The sequence below is a fragment of the Anabrus simplex genome, chromosome 2, assembly GCF_040414725.1.
Source record: "Anabrus simplex isolate iqAnaSimp1 chromosome 2, ASM4041472v1, whole genome shotgun sequence".
NCBI classification, from domain to species: domain Eukaryota; kingdom Metazoa; phylum Arthropoda; class Insecta; order Orthoptera; family Tettigoniidae; genus Anabrus; species Anabrus simplex.
Window position 1 is genome coordinate 629,813,238 of NC_090266.1, and position 14,854 is coordinate 629,828,091.

The 14,854-nt window shown below is 42.2% G+C and overlaps 1 protein-coding gene across 1 annotated transcript in view; it reads right to left on the reverse strand.

The window, feature by feature from the left end:
• The window catches only part of myo (myoglianin), a 545,101-nt gene that overhangs the window by 407,918 nt on the left and 122,329 nt on the right, over positions 1-14,854 (reverse strand). The gene's annotated exons all lie outside the window — the stretch shown is intronic.

A 14,854-nucleotide genomic window follows, 5' to 3' on the forward strand; every position in this document is an offset into this window, starting at 1 on the left:
TATTACTAAATCTCAATAGTGCCATTTGGCCTAGCTCTCCGTTTTCGAGTTTTGGAAGCCATTCAGTGAAATTAAATCTCAATTTGTGGCCATAAAGTATAATATTTAAAACGTGACTGGATAACACCTGTTTTGAAACTGAGGAATTACTGCCAGGCGCTGTCTGAAGTCTGCACCAAGATCACTTTTCTTGCGAATGGTGATTTGTTGCTCATTATAAGTAATTGACCAACTGCTGAAAGAGCGTAAAGGGGAGCCATGGTTGCCTCATCATTCACTCCACGTCTTCTGACTTTCTTGTGTTAGACGTAAAGGTCTGCGAATTTAGAGTCACTACTCTCCCTTTCCTGTCACTTAACTTTACTCAATTCTTCTTTCTCCAAACGGACCGTTTTAGCATCAGTTGTGTGTCTCTGTTACTGCATTTTATCACTACCACTTTTGCATTCGTTCACCGTTTTCGTCTGCCTCGTGGAGTTTTACTACGTTGGATGGTCGGATCATTTAAAATTTGTTGATTTAACACGATATTCATACAGCTTTTGACGATCGAAAATTCTTTCAGGTGGGACCTCATGCCTTCACGGACGTCATGTTCTCCCGACGGATTTCTGATGAAGTGGCGGATGCAGCAAAAGCGATGGCGGCAAATGATCTTCATGGTGATAAACATTGGGACAGGGGTTAGGAACAGCCTAAATATAAAATTCTTCTGTCGTGGCAACAAAGTATTGGTGTTTAAACTTATCGCAAATAGTAATGTTGAAGCCATCATTATAAACCCATTTACAATGCGTGGCATAATCAATGTTTTGATATTTCCTCTGTATGTGTGAACGTATAGCCTGTTAAACTAAATCCAAAGTTCCAAGCTCAAATGAAAATAATAAAAATATGTTGTGACGTAAAATATGTTTCTCTGGAGATAATATAGAGAAGTCTGCCTCTGTGGTGTAGTGGTTAGCGTGATTAGCTGCCACCCCCGGAGGCTCGGGTTCGATTACCGGCTCTGCCACGAAATTTGAAAAGTGGTACGAGGGCTGGAACGGGGTCCACTCAGCCTAGGGAGCTCAACTGAGTAGAGGTGGGTTCGATTCCCACCTCGGTCATCTTCGAAGTGGTTTTCCGTAGTTTCCTACCTCTCCACCAGGCAAATGCCGGGATGGTACCTAACTTAAGGCCACGGCCGCTTCTTTCCCTCTTCCTTGTCTATACCCTCCAATATTCCCATCCACCCCAAGGCCCCTGTTCAGTATAGCAGGTGAGACAGCCTGGGCGAGGTACTGGTCCCCCCCCAGTTGTATCCTCTGACCCAAAGTCTCACGCTCCAGGACACTGCCCTTGAGGCGGTAGAGGAGGGATCCTCGCTGAGTACGAGGAAAAACCAACCTTGGAGGATAAACAGGTTAAGAAAGAAAGAAAGACAATATAGTGAAACTAATATTTTAACATAATCTCCTCATAAATAATCACCAGATTAAATCTGTCATTATAGTGCGAGCAAATGGAGACGACGTCTACAACCCAGACACTTAAATCCACAGAACACAAATACGTGTATATTGAGTACCGAATTGTTGTCATTTGCTAATACAGCTCTCTGCGATGCGAACACATGAAAACAGGCAGCAGGACTAGGTTTAGTGTAATGCCATTAGATGACATTAATGTTCCTACTTGCACTGGATGAGAAGCATCAGCGATTGTTGTCTGCTATCCATTCAATACGTTAAAACTTCGAAGCAGAGAGTAGAACTTGGTTCAGTCCTATGCCAATAGATATCCTTGACGTCATTATGTACAACAAAATGTCAGTCTCACCTCGTTGAGTGAGAAACACTTTGTCGAGAAAGAACCAAGCATACGAAATTCCAACTCAGCCGAATCTTATCTTTACAATAGAACACCTACAACGAATCATCCAAGATCACCATTTGTTAAGATGGCATTCTTCAAACACAGCGGCATGCTTTCTATGTCGTGCTTGCATACCCCAAGGGGCTGCCTGGCCGAGGCGGTAAAGGCGTGCTCGGTTCGCCCGGAAGGACGTGGGTCCGAATCCCCGTCAGGAAGTCGGAAAATTTAAGAATCGAGATTTCCACTTCCGGAGGTGCACATGGCCCTGAGGTTCACTCAGCCTACACCAAAATGAGTACCAAGTTAATTCCTGGGGGCAAAGGCGGCCGGGCGCAGAGCTAACCACTCTACCTCACCAAGTGCCGAGGTTACGGTTAGTGGAAGCCTTTACCTTCCACCCCTCCAAGGGCCTTCATGGCCTGTACGGAGATGAGAGTTGTATGCCCAACCCTTTTACCGTCTCTCTACGGGGTCGGGTATGAAGTCAGATGATTCCTCATAGAGAGATTTTACGACTGGATGCCCTTCCTGACGAAGCCCGGTGCGTCACTTAACCTACTCCTGTTGACATCCACCAGACGAATCACCATCAACAGCGACATATGCCCTCACACCATATGAGCACTGCTGAGAGATCTGGAATTTAATCCAGGCTTTTCGCACTCATTTTAGTGATTATAAATCGTATACCACCACCTCCCTTATCCTGACGGCCAAATTTCTGATGGTAAGAATATTTTCAACAAGCGGAACTCGAACTGGCTAACCACAGCGTCAGATCATATATACTTCAGGCCTTAACGACCACAGCCACCAGGCGGGCTGTTGCATTTCAATCTTATCGATACAAATAATGTATTTTCATACTCCAGAGTGGGAAAAAATTCATTCATTTCGCTAAAAGGTAGTATTTTTCGCTGAACAGTTCAAGTATGATGGTCATCATTGCATTGTTCTTGTAACCCATATCTGGTATAAGTTTAAGTCTCTCGAAAACAGAAGTCAGGATGTACGTAGTTCGAACTCATGTCAGTACTATGTACCTACGTCACCATGGTGAATACAGTGTACGACAATAACGTCACTGATAGAAACATATATTTCTTTAAGAAGGTCCAAAAATCTTTTTTTTTGCTATTTGCTTTACGTCGCACCGACACAGATATGTCTTACGGCGACGATGGGATAGGAAAGGCCTAGGAATTGGAAGGAAACGGCCGTGGCCTTAATTAAGGTACAGCCCCGGCATTTGCCTGGTGTGAAAACGGGAAACCACGGAAAACCATCTTCAGGGCTGCCGACAGTGGGGCTCGAACCCACTATCTCCCGATTACTGGATACTGGCCGCACTTAAGCGACTGCAGCTATCGAGCTCGGTGGTCCAAAAATCGTGTTCGTGAAAGGTCCATTAAAATTTTCTTGTAAATAAGGCGTAACAAATTATAACTGGTACCAATTTCAACTGTTGAAACTTCCTCGCTTTTCTTAATATACCTGTGAATTACAGACAGAATAGAGATTATATATATATATACAGTAGAACGAAGACAATTGAAGAAACCCTGAAGAAGTAGACGTCTTCTGGGACCAGAAAGAAAGCGAAATACAAAAAAAAAAACCTTCTGGCAATGTTAAAATTTGAATGGGTGATTTCAGCGCGCAAATTGGGAAGGAACGACGCTTTAGGAATATCGTTGGCAACTACCCTGCCCACAATAGAACAAATAGAATTGACAGTAGACTTATTGACGTTTGTGATGCTTTCGGTCTTAAACTTATGTCAACTTATTTCAAAAGACATCCCAGGAAAAAGAAAACTTGGCTCTCTAAATAAAAACAAAGCTACGTTTCAAGAACTATTACAGCAAAGAAAAACAGAGACTTGGCATGATATCTGCGAAAATATGGCACATACTGCAAAAGAATTTGCACCCTTGCGAAGGAGGCGTAAGCATTCATGGGGGACTGAAGAGTTTGATAAGGCAGTCGACCCAAGAGCAATGGACTTTAAAATATGGTACGCAGACAAAATAGAAGATAAGCTCTCAGAGCACAAAGAAGTGCGGAAGCAGACTGAAAAACCCTTCCTTAACGCCAAAAGAGTCAAAATCGCAAAAGAAATCGAGAACATTGAGTCAGAATTCAAAAGAAACAACAACGGAAATGTTTACAGGATCTTCAAGCACCATGTAAATGGCTATCAACCACCAAGTTCAAACTTCAAGAGAGACGATGGGAAACTGGCAGTTAACAACAAAGCAAACTGTGAGATCCTAGCCAAGAACATCAAGACATTGCTTAACTGCGAAAAACCCAGAGAAAAATGGTCGAGAATAATTCCACAGCAAAGAAACAATGATTCTGCTCCTCCTACTCCCGATGTACTTCGGAGGATAGTTGAGGAACTGAATAATAACAAAGCCGCCGAAGAAGACTCAATAACAGCAGAAATGTTGAAAAGTGGAGGAGAAATTACCATTAAAGCCCTAAGTTAAGAGATGAAAAAGAGCTGGGAAACTGGAATTATACCTAGTGAATGGACAACAGCACTGATTCATCCTCTATACAAAAGGGGTGACAGAACTGATGTCAACAATTATCGTGGCATTTCTAACGTACCTCATACTTACAAGGTACTCTCCAAAGCACTGCAGGCTAGGCTAGTAGAGCAATTAGATCATCAACTTGGCGAATATCAAGGTGGATTCAGGAAAGGGAGGACCTGCGTTGAGCAGATTTGGTGCTTGAAAAGGGTGTTGGAAAATTACGTCTCTTAAGACCTGTTAGTGGTCTTCGTTGACTTTAAGAAAGCCTATGACTCGATCGACGGGAAGTATTGTTTGACATCGTGATAGAATTTGGAGTGGACTGTAAAACAGTGGAAATTATCAAGCAAACTCTATTACAGGCACATTCAAAAGTAAAATATATGGGAGAACTATCCAAAGAGTTTTTAATTAAAACTGACGTCAGACAAGGTCATGAAGTCCCCCAGTTCTCTTCAACTGCGTGTTAGAAAAGGTTATCCGAGAATGAGAAAAGGAATTCGCCGGAAAAGGTTTAATGAACAAAGTTCACGTTGGAGGCTCAAAAAATGGCGTGAGAGTCAACTGCCTTGCCTTCGTCGATGACCTGGCAATCCTGTCAAGAAACACAGAGACAGCTGTGGAACAAATAAACATGCTGAAAGAGCAGGAGAGAAAGCTGGCCTCCAAATTTCTTTCGAGAAAGCAAAATACATAACCAATATCCAAACAGCACCTCAACACCTAACAACAGAGTACGGTAAAATAGAAAAAGTAGACAGTTTCAGATATCTTGGTGAGATGGTGCAGATGAAAACTAGTGAGAAAGAAGCTAACAACAACAGATGGCCGCAGCTTTTCGTAGGACGCATGTCCTGTACAAGAAAAAGGCAATCTCAAAGAAAGCTAAACTCAGGGACTATAACACAGTGATCAAACTCAAGTGTCTGTACGCAAGTGAATGCCTCAGAATGACAGGAAAGGCTGGAATGAGAGAAGTATGAGCGCAAGATCGTTCGCAAAATAATAGGTCCTGAGATAACAGATGGACACTATAGACTCCAAGGAAGGGAAGGAATAATGAACGGCTAATGGAATCAATATGGAAACGACGACTGAAGTTCTACGGACATCTGTTCAGGAAGGATGCAACCCGACTAACGAAGCGGATGTTTAACGTCTCGGATAAATGGTTCAAGGAAGCAATGAAAAGACCTCAAGAGCATGGGACTGAATCAGGAGGGCATCTCTAAGCGATCAAAATACAGATCAGGGATGAACAACTTTAAGGGCTTCCACGATGAGCAAAAGCAGAACAGCGGCTGGACAGAAGAGAGAAGACAGGCGGCCAGAGAAAGAATGCAGTGTTTCTTGGGCTGCAAAAAAGAAAGGCTTCCAGAAATATTACTTGACGAGGTCCCTGATGGCCTTAAACGAGAACAATAATAATACGGTAGAAGATTAGAAAACCTTTAGGTCCACTCTGTTTTCGTGGTTCCCCTGCACCAACTATTAATAATAATAATAATAATAATAATAATAATAATAATAATAATAATAATAATAATAAATGATAATGATAATGATAATTTCCTTTCAGTGTGTATAAATGAGTCATCTCCGTGTCATTGGCTTCCAGTAAGTTTAAGGACTCATATGGAACCAATTTCCCGTACTCTAACGTCTCTTAGAATTGACTGCAATAGAAGGGCCGTTAAACATTATTATTACCGAGCTCGATAGCTGCAGTCGCTTAACTGCGGCCAGTATCCAGTAATCGGGAGATGGTGGGTTCGAGGCCCACTGTCGGCAGCCCTGAAGATGGTTTTCCGTGGTTTCCCATTTTCACACCAGGCAAGTGCCGGGGCTGTACCTTAATTAAGCCCACGACCGCTTCCTTCCACTTGCTAGGCTTTTCCTATCCCATCGCCGCCATAAAACATATCTGTTTCGGTGCGACGTAAAGCAAATAAAACATTATTATTATTATTATTATTATTATTATTATTATTATTATTATTATTATTATTGATGCTCAGCTGAATTTTTTCCGATTCTAGAGAGGTTCACTCAGCCTACATTAAAAATGAGTACCAGGTTAATTCTTGGAAGCAAATGTGGTCGGCCATAGTACTAACCACTCTAACACACGTAACACCCAAGTTAGGATTAGTGGAAGCCTTTACCCTCCACTCCTCCATAGGCCTCCGTATCCTGTAAGAGATGCTTTAAATTCCTCTTATTTTTCTTCATTCTTCGTTATGCCCATTTAAGGTGCGCGTTTGAATTTGTTCGTTGGCCTGATGGTTTCCTCCTTCTTATCCTCCCAAAATTTCTTCATGAATTCACTGTGTTGCATCTTATGTTTAGCGGATCACTTCTTACCGGCTTTCATTTTAGGTTTCTCCACGAATTTATGATTGGCTACTATTGTACTAAAGGCTCCACGATCTTCCATGATGTCGTCCGAGATATTCATTTCTTGGAGGTCCGTCTTAGTTTCTTCTAGCCAGTTTCTATTTTTCACCTTCATTGAGCTGATTACTTTAAATAACTTTTTAAAGTACAGTCAAAGGTTCCACCTTTACAATACTAATTTTTTCTTTAATTAGCAATTAACATCACGCCAACATAAGAAGAGCTCCATCATCGAATTTTAATGGAACTATTACGTGTGTTAAATAATTTTATCTTCATTTCAACAGAACTAAAAAGCTATTGAGCTCCAACATTTTAAGAACATTCTTCGAATTTTATCATGCATTTTAACTTGACGTATTCCGTAACCCGAATCGTATTTTAATGTGTATTTGTGACCTTGTCTATTTTACTCATCTTTCAAGTATTTTCGACTGATGATGTCCAAAAATGAAGGACGAAACATGTCCCGATGAATGTTTTTAGTGTTGTAAAGTTGGAACATTTGACTGTACATTAAAAAGTATACTATCGACAATACGGGCTTTGCAATGAAGTTTCTTTTATGCAATACTTTGAATAATCTTTTGGTGAGTCTGTCGCTGTCTATTCTAGAGATACGGCCATAGAATTCCAGTCGTCTCTTACATACGGCATCAGTGAACCTGTCAGTTAATGAGTAGAAGTCCGCTGCTCTCCTCTGTATCCACATTCCATTTTTTCTCGTGGGACTATAAATTTTCCGGAGAATTTTCCTTTCTTGCTTTTCAATTTCTTTAATTTTAGAGTGACCTCCAATGTGCAGTTTTCCATCTCTAGTGGAGTTCTTTTTGTTGCTATGTTGATGTACATTTTACTTGAACTGCCTTTTTTACGTACAATATCTGGAGGCATGCCTTTGATACTATATTGAGTAACCTCTGTTCAGCGTATCTGGTCTCATCTCTGGTCTTAGTTATGTCTGCTAGATCCTTAGCAAATGCTAAACATTTCACCTTGGTTTTGCTTCCCATGTTCCCGATGCTCACACCTTTGACGTCCCTTTTCCATTCTCTAATAAATTTGTCTAGAAGTGAGTTAAACAGAATTGGGGAGATGCCGTCACCTTGACGAACGCCCGTACATATTTCAAAAGGCTCAGAAAGTTACCCAAGGAATTTCACTCTAGAAGTCGTATTCGTAAGAGTTTGCCGGATTAGTTCTCTGTTCTTCCTGTCCACTCTGAGTTCTTCTAGAGCAGGGAAAGGGCATCTGGCCATAAAAATGGGCCAAGTTCCGATGTGCAACACAGATTGTACCCGCGACCCCATTAGGGTACGGGGAAATAGGAGGATTAAGATTATTATTATTATTATTATTATTATTATTATTATTATTATTATTATTATTATTATTATTATTATTATTATTCACCTCAATGAACAATTTATCGAATTCTTCTATTCAAGATATGTTTTAATGTACCATTATGCAGTTTTCGATACGTGAAAATATCCTTAAATTCAAAATTGCCGGGCTGAGTGGCTCAGACGGTTGAGACGCTGGCGTTCTGACCCCAACTTGGCAGGTTCGATCCTGGCTCAGTCCGGTGGTATTTGAAGGTGCCCTAATACGTCAGTCTCGTGTAGGTAGATTTACTGGCACGAAAAAGAACTCCTGCGGGACTAAATTCCGGCACCACGCCGTCTACGAAAACCGTAAGGTAAAATAGTTAGTGCCGGGCTGAGTGGCTCAGACGGTTAAGGCGCTGGCCTTCTGACCTCAACTTGGCAGGTTCGATCCTGGCTCAGTCCGGTGGTATTTGAAGGTGCTCAAATACGTCAGCCTCGTGTCGGTAGATTTACTGGGACGTAAAAGAACTCCTGCGAGACTAAATTCCGGCACCTCGGCGTCTCCGAAAACCGTAAAAGAGTAGTTAGTGGGACGTAAAACAAATAACATTATTTTTAAAAAAATAGTTGGTGGGACGTAAAGTAAATAACATTATTATTATTATTTAATTAAAATTCCTTATAATGAGTTTACCATGTATGTTTTCATAGCCCTTTTACTGATATATTTATATAATTGAAGGACAACTCATAAATTGCCATGAAGCAGCTTGATGTATTTAGATATCTTAGAAAACATCCTTTCATTCTACATCTCTCCAGATTTGCAGTAATTTCATGAAAATAATTGAACGTTCTTTCCTTAAAAGGCATTGGAGACCGATCGAAAAATAAGGTTATTAAATATGTAAGTATACCTAAAGACACGAACCTTTCGATTTAGGTACTGCTAAAAGCCGTCGGTAATGGGGTACGATGACGCAACAACGAGCGCAGGAGATGTGCGCTGAACCAACTGCGCTACTCATATGTCAGTCGTCCAAAAGCCGAATAGAGGACCTTGTGTATTATGAATCTCTTTTTACATATGATGTAAGTACATTTAACAAGAAGTTCGAGGGAAATAAATACGATTTGTGAATTACTCAAAATATACCATTTTAAAAATGACAGTCTTTTCACCGTAAGTAGATACTGTATAGTATGATCAATCCTAATAGGGAATGTACTACGCTTCCTTCCCCATATAGAATATGCGCGCTTCTTGAGCTTCATAGTGACAGTGACCGTAAGTCCTACAGTGGTTTACAGAATTGAGCGTACACCTGGAAGTAAACAGTGCTATCAAAGATAACGACCAAGATTGGCAAGTGGCATATTACTGACGTACCAGGAAATCGAGTAGTAAGCTCTGCCGTACTATTTGTCTCAACAGAAGTCCCATTCCTCTGCCCAAGACCCATCTTGCATATAAATATCGCTGCCCCATACACCACAAAATTGAACGTACACGACAGATTGCTTTCCCAGTATATCCAGCTATGCAGAAGCAAGGAACGTATGGGACGCTACAGATACTCCTCAGTGTTCGTTTAGTCAACATCAGGTGATAATGGGTCGGAGAAAGGAAACGGCTGTACAAGAACGGTGCCTAATAGTGAAATGGACGAAGGAGAGTAGATCTTCTGCCGAAATCGCACATGCAATAGGAAGACCGCGATCAACAATCCAAGGTATTGTCGACAGATATAAACGCCAAGGAAGGGTACACAATAAAGTAGGAAGAGGACGGAAACCAGTGTTACAGGACAGAAATAAACGTATCATCCGACAACTCCACAAAGATCCACATGCACGTATTCCCAAACTGACGTCTGAGGTAGTGTCCACGATTAATCGATCGATGTCATGTGAAACCGTTAGAAGGACACTAAGATCGGCAATCTTCCATAGACGAGTGTCAAGGTAGAAGCCATGAATTAGTGAGATGAACCGGCGGAAAAGACTAAGGTTCGCTAAAGAATACAGAAATTGTTCAAGGCCACGGCCGCTTCCTTCCACTTCCTAGGCCTCTCCTATCCCATCGTCGCCATAAGACCCATCCGTGTCAGTGCGACGTAAAGCATATAGCAAAAAAAAGAAATTGTTCAGATGGCTTCTGGAACTCTGTGCTTTTAGCAATAAGAGTATATTTGACATCTTTGGATCAGATGGTCGTTGGTACGTGTGGCGGCAACCTAATACAGCCTATGAAGAAGACAAGGTACGTCCAACGGTGAAACGTGGAGATGGTTCGCTAATGTTATGGGGCTGTATGTCTACCTCTGGAGTGGGTAATCTGCACTTTATTGACATGAAAATGGACCAGTTTCTGTACATTTTCATACTGAACAAAAACGTCAAAGTGCAGCCAAACTGGGACGTGGTGCCCCCTATTACTTCCAGCAGGATAACGACCCCAAGTACACCACTCAGAATGTGCGGTTATGGTTGTTATATAATACCAAAAAGGCTGGAAACACCCCCGCAATCACCGGACCTCAATCCAATTGAGAATTTATGGAGGCACTTCGAGAAAAAAATTGCAAGCACATAAAGTGACCAACAAGTAACAACACAAGAGGGTCCTAGAGGAAGAATGGAGCGAGATTTCATCCTCGTTTACGAAGAAACTCGTGGATTCTATGCCACACAGACTGGAAGCAGTGCTGCGATCTATAGTACGTGTAATCAAGTACTTTTTTTCTATTTCCTTTACGTCGCACCGACACAGATAGGTCTTATGGCGACGATGGGATAGGAAAGGGCTAGGAAGTGGAAGGAAGCGGCCGTGGCCTTAATTAAGGTACAGCCCCGGCATTTGCCTGGTGTGAAAATGGGAAACCACGGAAAACCATTTTCAGGGCTGCCGACAGTGAGGTTCGAACCCACTATCTCCCGGATGCGAGCTCACAGCTGCACGCCCCTAACCGCACGGCCAACTCTCCCGGTACAGTTATTATGTGGTCGTGCAATGTAAGTATTTATTTTTCAAAATACATATTGTGAAAGAAGTATATATTTTGCGTTAATATATCGCTATCCGACTGGTATACGTTCAATTATGTGAGCCACTGTATTTTCAGTTTTGATGAAGACTGTCTACGTACTGAACACACAACACCTCCTTCCAGTGTGGTAACTTCACTCCCTGATGAAGTGAAACTGATTACATATTTGTAAACGCAAGATATGTAGTTACGCATGTGTATACCAACTCGTCTTGTTGCCGTGCAACATTCTCGTCTGCCGCCCCACAAATGTATGTACCAAGTCGTCTTGTACCGTGTTAGACCACACTTGAGCTAATCCTTCACAGGACACGTTGTTACCCTGTTTCTGTAAACAGTTTTGTACTAACTCGTCTTTAACTGTGCAAGACAAAAATGGAGTTCATTTTCCATAAAACACGTTGTTTCCCTGGCTCTGTAAACACGCATGTGTGTATCAACTCGCCTTGTACTGTGCCACACAATAATCCAGGTAATATCCTACAGAACACGTTGTTGCCCTGGCTCTGTAAACACGCATGTGTGTATCAACTCGCCTTGTACTGTGCCACACAATACTCCAGGTAATATCCTACAGACCACGTTGTTGCCCTGGCTCTGTAAACACGCATGTGTGTATCAACTCGCCTTGTACTGTGCCACACAATAATCCAGGTATTATCCTACAGAACACGTTGTTTCCCTGGCTCTGTAAACACTCATGTGTGTATCAACTCGCCTTGTACTGTGCCACACAATAATCCAGGTATTATCCTACAGAACACGTTGTTTCCCTGGCTCTGTAAACACCCATGTGTGTATCAACTCGCCTTGTACTGTGCCACACAATACTCCAGGTAATATCCTACAGACCACGTTGTTGCCCTGGCTCTGTAAACACGCATGTGTGTATCAACTCGCCTTGTACTGTGCCACACAATAATCCAGGTAATATCCTACAGACCACGTTGTTGCCCTGGCTCTGTAAACACGCATGTGTGTATCAACTCGCCTTGTACTGTGCCACACAATAATCCAGGTATTATCCTACAGAACACGTTGTTTCCCTGGCTCTGTAAACACGCATGTGTGTATCAACTCGCCTTGTACTGTGCCACACAATACTCCAGGTATTATCCTACAGAACACGTTGTTTCCCTGGCTCTGTAAACACACATGTGTGTATCAACTCGCCTTGTACTGTGTCAGACAATAATCCAGGTAATATCCTACAGACCACGTTGTTGCCCTGGCTCTGTAAACACGCATGTGTGTATCAACTCGCCTTGTACTGTGCCACACAATAATCCAGGTAATATCCTACAGAACACGTTGTTTCCCTGGCTCTGTAAACACACATGTGTGTATCAACTCGCCTTGTACTGTGCCACACAATAATCCAGGTATTATCCTACAGAACACGTTGTTTCCCTGGCTCTGTAAACACTCATGTGTGTATCAACTCGCCTTGTACTGTGCCACACAATACTCCAGGTATTATCCTACAGAACACGTTGTTTCCCTGGCTCTGTAAACACTCATGTGTGTATCAACTCGCCTTGTACTGTGCCACACAATAATCCAGTTAATATCCTACAGAACACGTTCTTGCCTTGGCTCTGTAAACACGCATGTGTGTATCAACTCGCCTTATACTGTGCCACACAATAATCCAGGTAATATCCTACAGAACACGTTGTTTCCCTGGCTCTGTAAACACGCATGTGTGTATCAACTCGCCTTATACTGTGCCACACAATAATCCAGGTAATATCCTACAGAACACGTTCTTGCCTTGGCTCTGTACCTCAACTTGCCTTATACTGTGCCACACAATAATCCAGGTAATATCCTACAGAACACGTTGTTTCCCTGGCTCTGTAAACACGCATGTGTGTATCAACTCGCCTTGTACTGTGCCACACAATACTCCAGGTATTGTAATATCCTACAGACCACGTTGTTGCCCTGGCTCTGTAAACACACATGTGTGTATCAACTCGCCTTGTACTGTGCCACACAATACTCCAGGTAATATCCTACAGACCACGTTGTTGCCCTGGCTCTGTAAACACACATGTGTGTATCAACTCGCCTTGTACTGTGCCACACAATACTCCAAGTTAAATCCTACAAAACACGTTGTTGCCCTGGCTCTGTAAACACGCATGTGTGTATCAACTCGCCTTGTACTGTGCCACACAATAATCCAGGTAATATCCTACAGAACACGTTGTTTCCCTGGCTCTGTAAACGCGCATGTGTGTATCAACTCGCCTTGTACTGTGCCACACAATAATCCAGGTAATATCCTACAGAACACGTTGTTTCCCTGGCTCTGTAAACACTCATGTGTGTATCAACTCGCTTTGTACTGTGTCAGACAATAATCCAGGTAATATCCTACAGAACACGTTGTTTCCCTGGCTCTGTAAACACTCATGTGTGTATCAACTCGCTTTGTACTGTGTCAGACAATAATCCAGGTAATATCCTACAGAACACGTTGTAGCCCTGGCTCTGTAAACACACATATGTGTATCAACTCGCCTTGTACTGTGCCACACAATAATCCAGGTAATATCCTACAGACCACGTTGTTGCCCTGGCTCTGTAAACACTCATGTGTGTATCAACTCGCCTTGTACTGTGCCACACAATAATCCAGGTATTATCCTACAGAACACGTTGTAGCCCTGGCTCTGTAAACACACATATGTGTATCAACTCGCCTTGTACTGTGCCACACAATAATCCAGGTAATATCCTACAGACCACGTTGTTGCCCTGGCTCTGTAAACACTCATGTGTGTATCAACTCGCTTTGTACTGTGTCAGACAATACTCCAGGTAATATCCTACAGAACACATTGTTGCCTTGGCTCTGTTATCATGATATTGTGTATTAGTCCAATGCTTGTATGGGGGATGATACATCTAACGTACCGGAGCGTTTCGGCACCAACCTCAGGCATGTTAACAAACCAGCGATTGGTATTGGAGGAGATATCATTGCCATTTCCATAGCTTGTAGTGATTACATATTAGCGTATTGGATGTCATTCTGATCATGTGGCAGGGGAGCGGATTGTCAGCAAAGCTCGGGCAAAGGAAATAAGGTCAGTCGTTTGTTTCCTTAAGTCCATTACATTCTGCATTCTGATGTACACATTGTGAGCCGTTGCCTTGAGGCTACTCCTCGCTCCTTTATAATAGGGCCCCTCCTCCTTCTCTAGTCCTCTCATAAAAATTGAGTAGGGTTGCCACAGTCAGGTTTTTTGTAATACATAATAATGGAATAGATTATGAAAGTACGACATCGTAATTGGTCATTACTACATTAAGACACATACCATGTAAGAAATCTCACTGAATTAATACTTTTAAGTTTTCATAGACCAAACTGGATTGTTCACTTTCTCAGGCACTGGCCTTGATAGCCACTGTCCACAGATCTTTATTTATTAATCCCATGTCATCGATGACAATATCCGCAGTAATGCCCACGTTAGTACAGTAGGGCTCTGATTTCTGAGACGTCATATTTTAATCATGACCTCTTTTTACAAACGTTAAATTGTTGATGCTTGCTTCTTGTTTAAAGGGGCCTAACATCGAAGGTCATCGGCCCTTCGTTAAATTAAACACATGTCTAGTTTTTGTGAACACAATGACACCCATTTTGTTGACCACA